This window comes from Anoplophora glabripennis, unplaced genomic scaffold (assembly GCF_000390285.2).
Source record: "Anoplophora glabripennis isolate ALB-LARVAE unplaced genomic scaffold, Agla_2.0 scaffold61, whole genome shotgun sequence".
Taxonomy (NCBI): Eukaryota; Metazoa; Arthropoda; class Insecta; order Coleoptera; family Cerambycidae; genus Anoplophora; species Anoplophora glabripennis.
In genome coordinates this window covers 81,511-91,538 of record NW_019416237.1, presented here as the reverse complement: position 1 = coordinate 91,538, position 10,028 = coordinate 81,511, and the positions used below count along the sequence as shown (strand labels likewise).

General features: G+C 31.7%; 1 long non-coding RNA gene across 1 annotated transcript; it reads left to right on the top strand.

Moving 5' to 3' along the window:
* The first annotated feature begins 4,162 nt into the window (after positions 1-4,162).
* Positions 4,163-8,679, top strand: LOC108917729. The gene is made up of 2 exons (XR_002763122.1): positions 4,163-4,301; positions 8,214-8,679. It is a non-coding gene; the product is annotated as an uncharacterized LOC108917729 (long non-coding RNA).
* The last annotated feature ends 1,349 nt before the right edge of the window (positions 8,680-10,028 follow it).

The window sequence follows — 10,028 nt, the reverse complement described above, 5'->3', positions numbered from 1 at the left end:
CCCTACAATTTTTTAATAGCTTTCCCTATACCTAAAGTTGCGTAGTTTTTGTAAAAAACCCATTTTTATGTTAAATACCGGATTTGCGCCCGTTCGTTTATTAGATAGTTTTTCTGTATACAAAATTTCTACTGGATCACTCAGATCCTCATAAATTAATTTCTGATCTATATTTTCTATTAAGAAGAAGATACGCAGTTTTTTCAATTATTTTCGACATGCGAAAATCACTATTGAAGTAATCCGAAATAAAATTCGTTGTAATCTGAAATAATAATCGTTAGCCCCAATCCGCCTTAAATTGGAATTGATAAATTTTGCTAAGATATTTAACTTGTTCATGAAAATTCAAACTCGTTGATAATGTTAGGTATTTAAGAAATCAACAAAATCAGTCATAATATCTGTTGACGATAAGTATTGTCTTTTTCATATTTCTCGACATCTGATATACCTACTTACCTACACATTATCAGCATGTATACCTACAGGGTGGCCAAATGAAAACGAAACAGAGCCATTTTCAGGAACTGCGTCAAGATGGTAGAAAAACGCTCAGAGCCGTCGATTTTAGATTAAAGGGGGACATTCTCTGCTGGTATTTTTGACTCCGCCACTTTCACCCCTAAGCAAGGGTAAGCATCATCCCAAAATATTTAAATGGCATTGGGGGTTGAGTACTATTTCTTTTGAAAGCTCTTACAACAGACTTTAAATTTTATAATTTCGCCCAATATTTGAAAAAAAATTTACAATTTAAAATTTAAATTATGTTTAGTTGCTTACTTACTACTTAGTTGATTAAATGTTCAAACTGATGAACGCCCCCTTCCATACAAGAATAAAGATTTTGTTCGAAACGTTCGCGCACATTCCGAAGCATTTCCGGAGTGATTTGACGATATTCGTCGATTTATAGATTTTACTTTTTAGGTATCTCTACAAAAAGAAATCAAGGGGCGATAAATCCGGTGATCGTGGAGATCAGCAAAGAATGCCCCCCTTTAATCTAAAAACGACGGGTCTGAACGTTGTTCTACAATCTTGACGCAGTTCCTGAAAATGGTTCTGTTTTGTTTTCATTTGGCCACCCTGTATATTAGTCCACATTATTCAGTATCCAACACAATAGGATTAATGTAGCTTTAATAATAATGTTTGTGACAGTTGTATGGATAATCCTTCATAATTTTTTCGTCTGCATCCACATAGAGAAAAGCAGAAAATACCAGATTACTACATACTTATCTAATTAATGGTATCTATTATTATAATAGATTTATTAATGTCTAAATTCTTTATCTTTTATTTAAACAAAATAACTATATCTGCACAAAGAAATTATTAAAAGTTCAGAAAATATGAACCAAGTCTTGTCCTATGAACGTATTGTTTATAATAAATTTAATTTTTTATTAAATTCAGTGCAATTAAGATAATTTTGGTGGAGAAGCATCAACTACTTCATATTTTAGTAATCCCAATATCCGCGTCATTGTGTAATAACATGTACATGTCTGCCTCTGATCTGTAGCTTCGCATCGATCAATTTATTCGATACGATACCTTAATGCCTGACTTGTCGGTCTGGCATGCCGGAGAACAATCCAAGTTTTTTGCTGAGGGACGTTGGACGTTTGTGATTGTGTCCCTGGGTTTAATGCTTTGCTTGGTCTACTGAGTCGAGTGTATGGCACATGTTTTTTTGGCAGTCAGTAGCATAGTATGTCGTGAGCATAGAGCGGCATCGTTTTGACCATAGATTTAGCCTATTGTATCTGCTAATAAGCTAATACAACGCGTATTCCGTATTGACGCTTACTAGCATAATAGATATTACTACTTCTTATTTATGTGAAGGTCACCGCAACGTTTCTGATCTCTATTAATAATAATCTAATATCTAATAGATAGTTGACGATTTTTATAGTCAGTAGTTACAATTGTTCCAATATTGCTATTTTTCTTTATCTTAAAATGAATTTGAAAATGTATCAATCTGTAACTATTAGTACAATCAAAGATGGTTGTAAATATAATTTTATTTTAAAAAGAAATATTATAAATATTTGTGAAAATAAGGTATACCTATAATCATTTTGAGAGAAACAGTTCTAATAAAATATACTATGAATACTATCATTGGGTACTTTTTTATTATTAATACCTAAATTATTCCATTATTGTTGTAAAATGTTCAATATTTAATTTGAACATACTTTTTATGGCAATCTAAGTGGAAGATCTGACTGCAGTTTAAAAAAGTTGACTTTCATTCTCGATCCTCTGTAGTGTCCATCGATCGTAGCTATTTCCATTCCTCGCATAACCCACCACGTTGTATCCAGCCTTTGCAAGTCCATTTAGAATGTGAATGACTGATGTCTCCGTTATCACTAAGAATCCTCTCCCAATTTCATATTTTGGCGATTCTAGACTCTCTATTATGTCATCAATGTCGTCTAACTCGTAATAAATTTTCACTGTTATATTCTTGTCTAAGTTATTGGACGATTGTTGTGGTTCTAGCACGATGAAATCGTAAGAGAATACCACATTTATAAGTACGTATGTTAGGAAAATGTACAATGGAAGTGTCGATTTCATCATCAGGAATATCAGTGTACCCTTGTTACCTCTTACTGCTGAAACAGAAAATATAATAATATTACACACACAGGATGAATTTTTATGGTAAAAATTTAGGAATTTAGAATGTAAAAATAATGACATTTTGCTATAAGTTTTTTTGTCGAAACTTCTCCGTTTTCGAGATATAGGGAGTTAGTTTCTAAAAGAAATGTTATATCTCTGAATACCTTCAAAACAAATGGAGAGATCGAAACTAAATTACGTATGTAAAATAAATTACTTAACAAAATGGAATACATGAAAAAAAATATAAATTTTAACTGAAACTAGTTATTTTGAACGAGTTTTTTCTTAATTTTGCATTTATTTCGAAAACAAATTATAGCAAAGTGCCATCTCCACACTTCTTCGTCTTTCATTCCTGAATATTTTGTAGTTAAAATTTGGATAACCCTGATATGTACTACAATCTCAATAGAACAAAATTACTTACTGAAAAGTATTTATTACACATTAGACTATGAATTAATAATAAATAAATTAGTTGAAGCAAGTTTAAATTGTTACCTGTGCTTATGAATTAATAATCTCTCTGGTAGGTACTGTAGACTGCGATTTTGTAAACCTTTTACATTAAAAATATTTCGTGCTTATAAGTTCAATTATCTATAATTTTCATTAATCATTTGATCAGTTTTTGTTTATTTTATATATCATGCTGACGTGCAGTGTCTACTGTTTTATACACAGTGTAATAAAAAAACAAATGACGATCATAACTTTTCTTCCATTTTATCGAGACTGATGTTGGGATGTAATTTTTCATAAAAAATATATCAATTGCACCAGATCCTCTGTAATTTTTAATATGTATCTTCCTTACTATGTTGGTATAATCTTATTTATATCAGATAATTATTTCTGTTGTTAATTTAAGTAGATAAATATTACTGACAAGAGTCAAAGTTTTCTAAAAATCTTTCTGTAACATCTTTATTGTTTTAAGATTATCTGATTGTTCATAAAGAATCGGCAGAATTCCAGTCAGGCAAAAATTAGTTTCAAAATTGAGTGATATTTTTTTCCTAATATTATACATAAGCATTCTATTACTCTTACACTTTGTTTATGTTGTTTTAATTAATTACCCTGTACCGTATAAACAAAATATTTATTTAATTAAGATTTCATAATCATAGGATTTATTATTCTGAGATGATAACATTGTACACTATATAATTAAAAGCACGTCGATATTACTAGACTTTTCTCAGACTTTCTCAGACGTTAGGCGTTATCTTACAGGTTTTATAAACAGGGATTAGGGTAAATTTTATTTAGTGTAAGTAATACAATATATTTTATTCTTGCTTTGTGGTTTTATAGATAAGTAAGTGGTTGATTGTTACAACAATTAAAAAAATTGTGAATTATTTTATACATTTTTATATCTTATTTGTTCTTATACGATACTCTTTCAGAAAGTTTGATTTAATTTCATACAAGCCTTATTTCACCTTTTAAGTTTTACTTTAGACAGTGTTATTCCTATTTCAAATTAGTCATTTGTTTTTCAGAAAGTGTTACTTGTTGGGAAAGTATTTTCCACTTCGATTTGTATAGTCAGGGAGACGGACTTAGCAATTTCTCCGTTGGTGCTTACTTAGCTCATCATCAACATCAACAGTAATTTGCTTGGGTAGTGAAAAGTACGTACCTACATAATTTTTAAACCCTTTATATATTTGGTCAAAACTTAACATACATTTTACAAAAATTGGAATAAATAAATATATGTAATATGTATCTGCAAATACCTAAAAAAACTAAAAATGTCTTATATTTACAAAGGAAAAACTAAAATTGGTATTTAATCAAAGCCAGTAACGAATGCAACAGTAATTAAATATTTTGTACATTCGAAACAAGCAGTTACATAATTTAAAACGCACTAACAATAATTGCGGCAAAGAATATTAAATTTAAATTTACTCAGTCCTCAACATAAAAAAAATCTTTCTTATTTCATTGGTATTTATACATTCATTGGCAATTTTATTAATGTCATTGTTGCTGTTACAGCTTTTGTATAATTAATTGAGAAGTAGTTTCACCTTTTTTGTGTTATATGTCCAATCTATATAAATTTTGCAAATCCTGGTATATAGGTAATGCAAAGAAAGGTAGTCAGGTATTCCCAAAAGATTTAGAATGTCCGTACGCGTTTAAGAGCATATCTCGATGTAAGGTAAATTTGTTTTTATTAAAGTGTGACTCTTAAAAAATAATATAAGAATTATAATCTCGTCAGAGCTGGTATCTCTTGCAGCAATTCGAATTGTAAAATGGCATCACTTTTAAATCTATCATCAACTATTAAGAAAAAAGTTACCTTATACATATTTTCTGGAGTTTGAAAAGCATATAGAGTACAGTCATCATAACGCTTAGACATCTTAATCACTCTAAGTAAAACTGGTTCATCGATTTTTTTCTCCTTTTCACACTAAACTTGCAGATACATTTTCCATGTACAATTTAAAATTTCAATAAAACAATGATTTGCTTCGAATAACAATATTAAGCCGCTTAACTCTATTAAACGTGGAAATCATTGCTTTCAATAAAAATAAAAATTTGTTTCGATACAAACTAGCAAGATACCTACTAGCTTCACTATCTGCTTCGCTATTTTCTTTAGATATCTCATCAAGAAACAAAAGAACATTATAATTGGACATTAATGTTTATAGAGATTTGATCCGCATACACTATTTTGTTGGGCAGAATAGAGTAATGTATACAGGGTGATTCATTAACAATGGGAAAATCGAAAGCTGAAGATACTACACGTGAAATGGTGACCATTGGCGCAAACATGCCTTATCCGAAAGTTGATAGTTTCGGAAATACAGGGTGATGAAAGTTAAAATTTTAAATCGTTTTTTTGCGATTATTCTGAAAATATATAGGTTAGGAACTGGAAAATTTGTGCAACTATATTTTTTTAAGCGACAAATAAGATGCGTGCTGCAATTTCAGCGTTGCTCATAGCGGGCGCCACCTACGACCAAATTTACCAAAAATTTAGTTAATAACTTTTTACTCTGAATATCTAACATGAAACTTGATTCAAAAGCTGAAAGAGCAATAATTTTTCCATTAATTATGTACTCTCATTTCATTTCGGTATCTCGATCCGTGTTAGAGAAAAATCGATTTAACGAACACTATGTTTTGATAATGCCAAAAATTAAAAGCGAAACAAGCTAAGTGTTTCTTCATGTCATTTCAACAATCAACAATAAAACAAATGAAATACGTAATAATGATTTAAAGTAATTATTGTTCGAAGCAACCACCGTTGACACTGATACACTTTACACAACGTTTTCTGAGAGATCTTCGAGTTTGAAACAACATATTGGGATTGCATCTGACTTCGTTGGCAGCGATTTATATTCATTGCCACAACTCTTCATGCGAACCAATAGATTCTTTGTAAACTATATCTCTCATTCGAGACCAAAAAGAAAAATCAAGAGGGTTGAAGTCCGGACTTCTGGGTGGCCAAGCAAAAANACATAAAAAAAATCTTTCTTATTTCATTGGTATTTATACATTCATTGGCAATTTTATTAATGTCATTGTTGCTGTTACAGCTTTTGTATAATTAATTGAGAAGTAGTTTCACCTTTTTTGTGTTATATGTCCAATCTATATAAATTTTGCAAATCCTGGTATATAGGTAATGCAAAGAAAGGTAGTCAGGTATTCCCAAAAGATTTAGAATGTCCGTACGCGTTTAAGAGCATATCTCGATGTAAGGTAAATTTGTTTTTATTAAAGTGTGACTCTTAAAAAATAATATAAGAATTATAATCTCGTCAGAGCTGGTATCTCTTGCAGCAATTCGAATTGTAAAATGGCATCACTTTTAAATCTATCATCAACTATTAAGAAAAAAGTTACCTTATACATATTTTCTGGAGTTTGAAAAGCATATAGAGTACAGTCATCATAACGCTTAGACATCTTAATCACTCTAAGTAAAACTGGTTCATCGATTTTTTTCTCCTTTTCACACTAAACTTGCAGATACATTTTCCATGTACAATTTAAAATTTCAATAAAACAATGATTTGCTTCGAATAACAATATTAAGCCGCTTAACTCTATTAAACGTGGAAATCATTGCTTTCAATAAAAATAAAAATTTGTTTCGATACAAACTAGCAAGATACCTACTAGCTTCACTATCTGCTTCGCTATTTTCTTTAGATATCTCATCAAGAAACAAAAGAACATTATAATTGGACATTAATGTTTATAGAGATTTGATCCGCATACACTATTTTGTTGGGCAGAATAGAGTAATGTATACAGGGTGATTCATTAACAATGGGAAAATCGAAAGCTGAAGATACTACACGTGAAATGGTGACCATTGGCGCAAACATGCCTTATCCGAAAGTTGATAGTTTCGGAAATACAGGGTGATGAAAGTTAAAATTTTAGATCGTTTTTTTGCGATTATTCTGAAAATATATAGGTTAGGAACTGGAAAATTTGTGCAACTATATTTTTTTAAGCGACAAATAAGATGCGTGCTGCAATTTCAGCGTTGCTCATAGCGGGCGCCACCTACGACCAAATTTACCAAAAATTTAGTTAATAACTTTTTACTCTGAATATCTAACATGAAACTTGATTCAAAAGCTGAAAGAGCAATAATTTTTCCATTAATTATGTACTCTCATTTCATTTCGGTATCTCGATCCGTGTTAGAGAAAAATCGATTTAACGAACACTATGTTTTGATAATGCCAAAAATTAAAAGCGAAACAAGCTAAGTGTTTCTTCATGTCATTTCAACAATCAACAATAAAACAAATGAAATACGTAATAATGATTTAAAGTAATTATTGTTCGAAGCAACCACCGTTGACACTGATACACTTTACACAACGTTTTCTGAGAGATCTTCGAGTTTGAAACAACATATTGGGATTGCATCTGACTTCGTTGGCAGCGATTTATATTCATTGCCATAACTCTTCATGCGAACCAATAGATTCTTTGTAAACTATATCTTTTCATTAGACCAAAAAGAAAAATCAAGAGGATTGAAGTCCGGACTTCTGGGTGGCCAAGCAAAAATTCTTCCACGGCTTGAAGAAGTTCTACTTTATTTAAGAAGAGACATGTGGTCATGCACGACGGAGCTCCACCGCATTTTTCTCGGCCAGTGCGTGTATATTTAGATGCAGTTTTTCCAAATCGCTGGATTGGCTATGTCAGCATTTTTGCTTGGCCACCCAGAAGTCCGGACTTCAATCCTCTGGATATTTTTTTTGGTCTTAAATAAAAGATATAGTTTACAAAGAATCTATTGGTTCGCATGAAGAGTTGTGGCAAAGAATACAAATCGCTGCCAACGAAGTCAGACGCAATCCCAATATGTTGTTTCAAACCCGAAGATCTCTCAGAAAACCTGTAAAGTGTATTAGTTTCAACGGTGGATTTTTCGAACAATTACCTTAAATCATTATTACGTATTTCATTTCCTTCATTATAGTTCTGGATTTACTATAATTTAAATTTGTGCTTAATATTTACAGATTCAGAAGATCCAGAAGCAGCCATGAAAATTGCGATTATTTTTCAATACAGTATTCTTGTTTCTCTATTTGCAAGTGCAGTATTATGCCAAGACTTCGTCATAGTCGAACCCCAAACAAGGACATACAATATGAACGAAAATATTACTCTAAGGGTTTATCATGACTTGGAAGACGTGGAGGTGTTAATAGACACATTGAATTGTACAGAATATGAGTTAGGAAAGGGATATCTCAACATAGAAATGACGTCTGTGATTCATAACTTAAATGGCCTCGCAGAACTGGGGTATAAAGTGGTCGGTTATGGTAGGGATACCTATTATTACGACCGCTGGACTCTACAAAGAAGAGTTTCTGAAATTGATGATGGTGGTAGTTCTGCTAATATTTTAGAATGCTTTCCAAGAATGTTTAGTTTCATGATAGTTTTAATTTTGCTTGTAATTAAAGAGATGGTATAATATTTAATTTTTCATTTGAATCTAACAGCGTTTTACTATTAGAGTATTTACTACATGGAGGAAACACCGGGTGTTAAAAGTATAGACGCTGTAGAGAGAAAGGTAGATAGTTTGGGTGCTCACTTTCTCTCTCTCTAATCGTTGAGGAAGGACTTGCGTTAGCCAATCAAGTGCCTGTGTGAGATAGAAATATAGTACCCAAACTATGTCTTTCTCTCTCTCTATCTCTCTAATGTTTTCTCTAAACTGCTAAGTGTCAAAATTAAAAGACTGACATTTACGACCTAAGCCTGGATAAACATGTATGCGCATGTGACCAAACTGTTTTGACCTTGAGTCGCTTTACTGATGCACAATTGGTTGTTAATGGCCACAACGGATCCGTGATCACGCATACATGCGGATCCAGGCTTAGACTTGTGCTTTCAGAAAGCAACAGTGAAGTCGCCATACTGCAGGCACAGACAATATAGCGTATCGCTACAGACTGCTACATAAATGCTGGAAATTGGCAACCCGAAATGGAAGCAGCGTCTCCTTAGCCGGCTTCCAGCTATAAAATTTAGCGTGGTAACTTCTACTTGCTAATAGGCGGCAGTTCCAGCGGTGGCTTTGTTGCCAAATAATAACTGCTAAAGAAATTTAATGCTTTAAATTATGTAATTAAAGAGATATGGAACTTATCTTGTGTTTGGAAATCACATTTGCCTTAAATGTTAAATAAAATAAATCAAGTTAGAATTAAAACTATGAATTTACCTAATTAATTATTTATTTTATATCACCTTGGAATGGGAAAATTCAAAAACTCGAAAGTAATGTTTTTAGATTTGTGCGTCGACTTCCAATATGGTACGATATCAAAACCTATGTTTAAAAAAATTGCATTATACAGATTGTGTATCCTTAGATGGGTACTGCCTCTTATTGTTGATTTCTTTAGATAGGTAAATAATTATTTATTGACACAAGTGTTGCATATTATGGATGTCATTGGTAGTGCCTATATTTGTGACACAAGGTGTTCAAAAAAATTAACACAATGTAAAATTGCTGGAACCTCAAGGAGTAGTTGAATACGAAATTTATTTAAAAAAAAACAACAAATCATCAATCAATACAGAGATAAGATAATGCGTTCGCTACTGCTGTTGCAATTTTTAACTAACTAACTTTTTTGTTTTTCGACATACTGACTTCGGACCGTTTCCATTCAACGCAGAACGGACAATCAGAACCAGAGTAGTGGGGAGATTTTTTTAATCATTTTTTCAATTCAACCCACCGTTTCCGAATTATAAGACCTTTTTTACTGTATCATCTCACACACCTCTTTTTTCCGAAATTTATT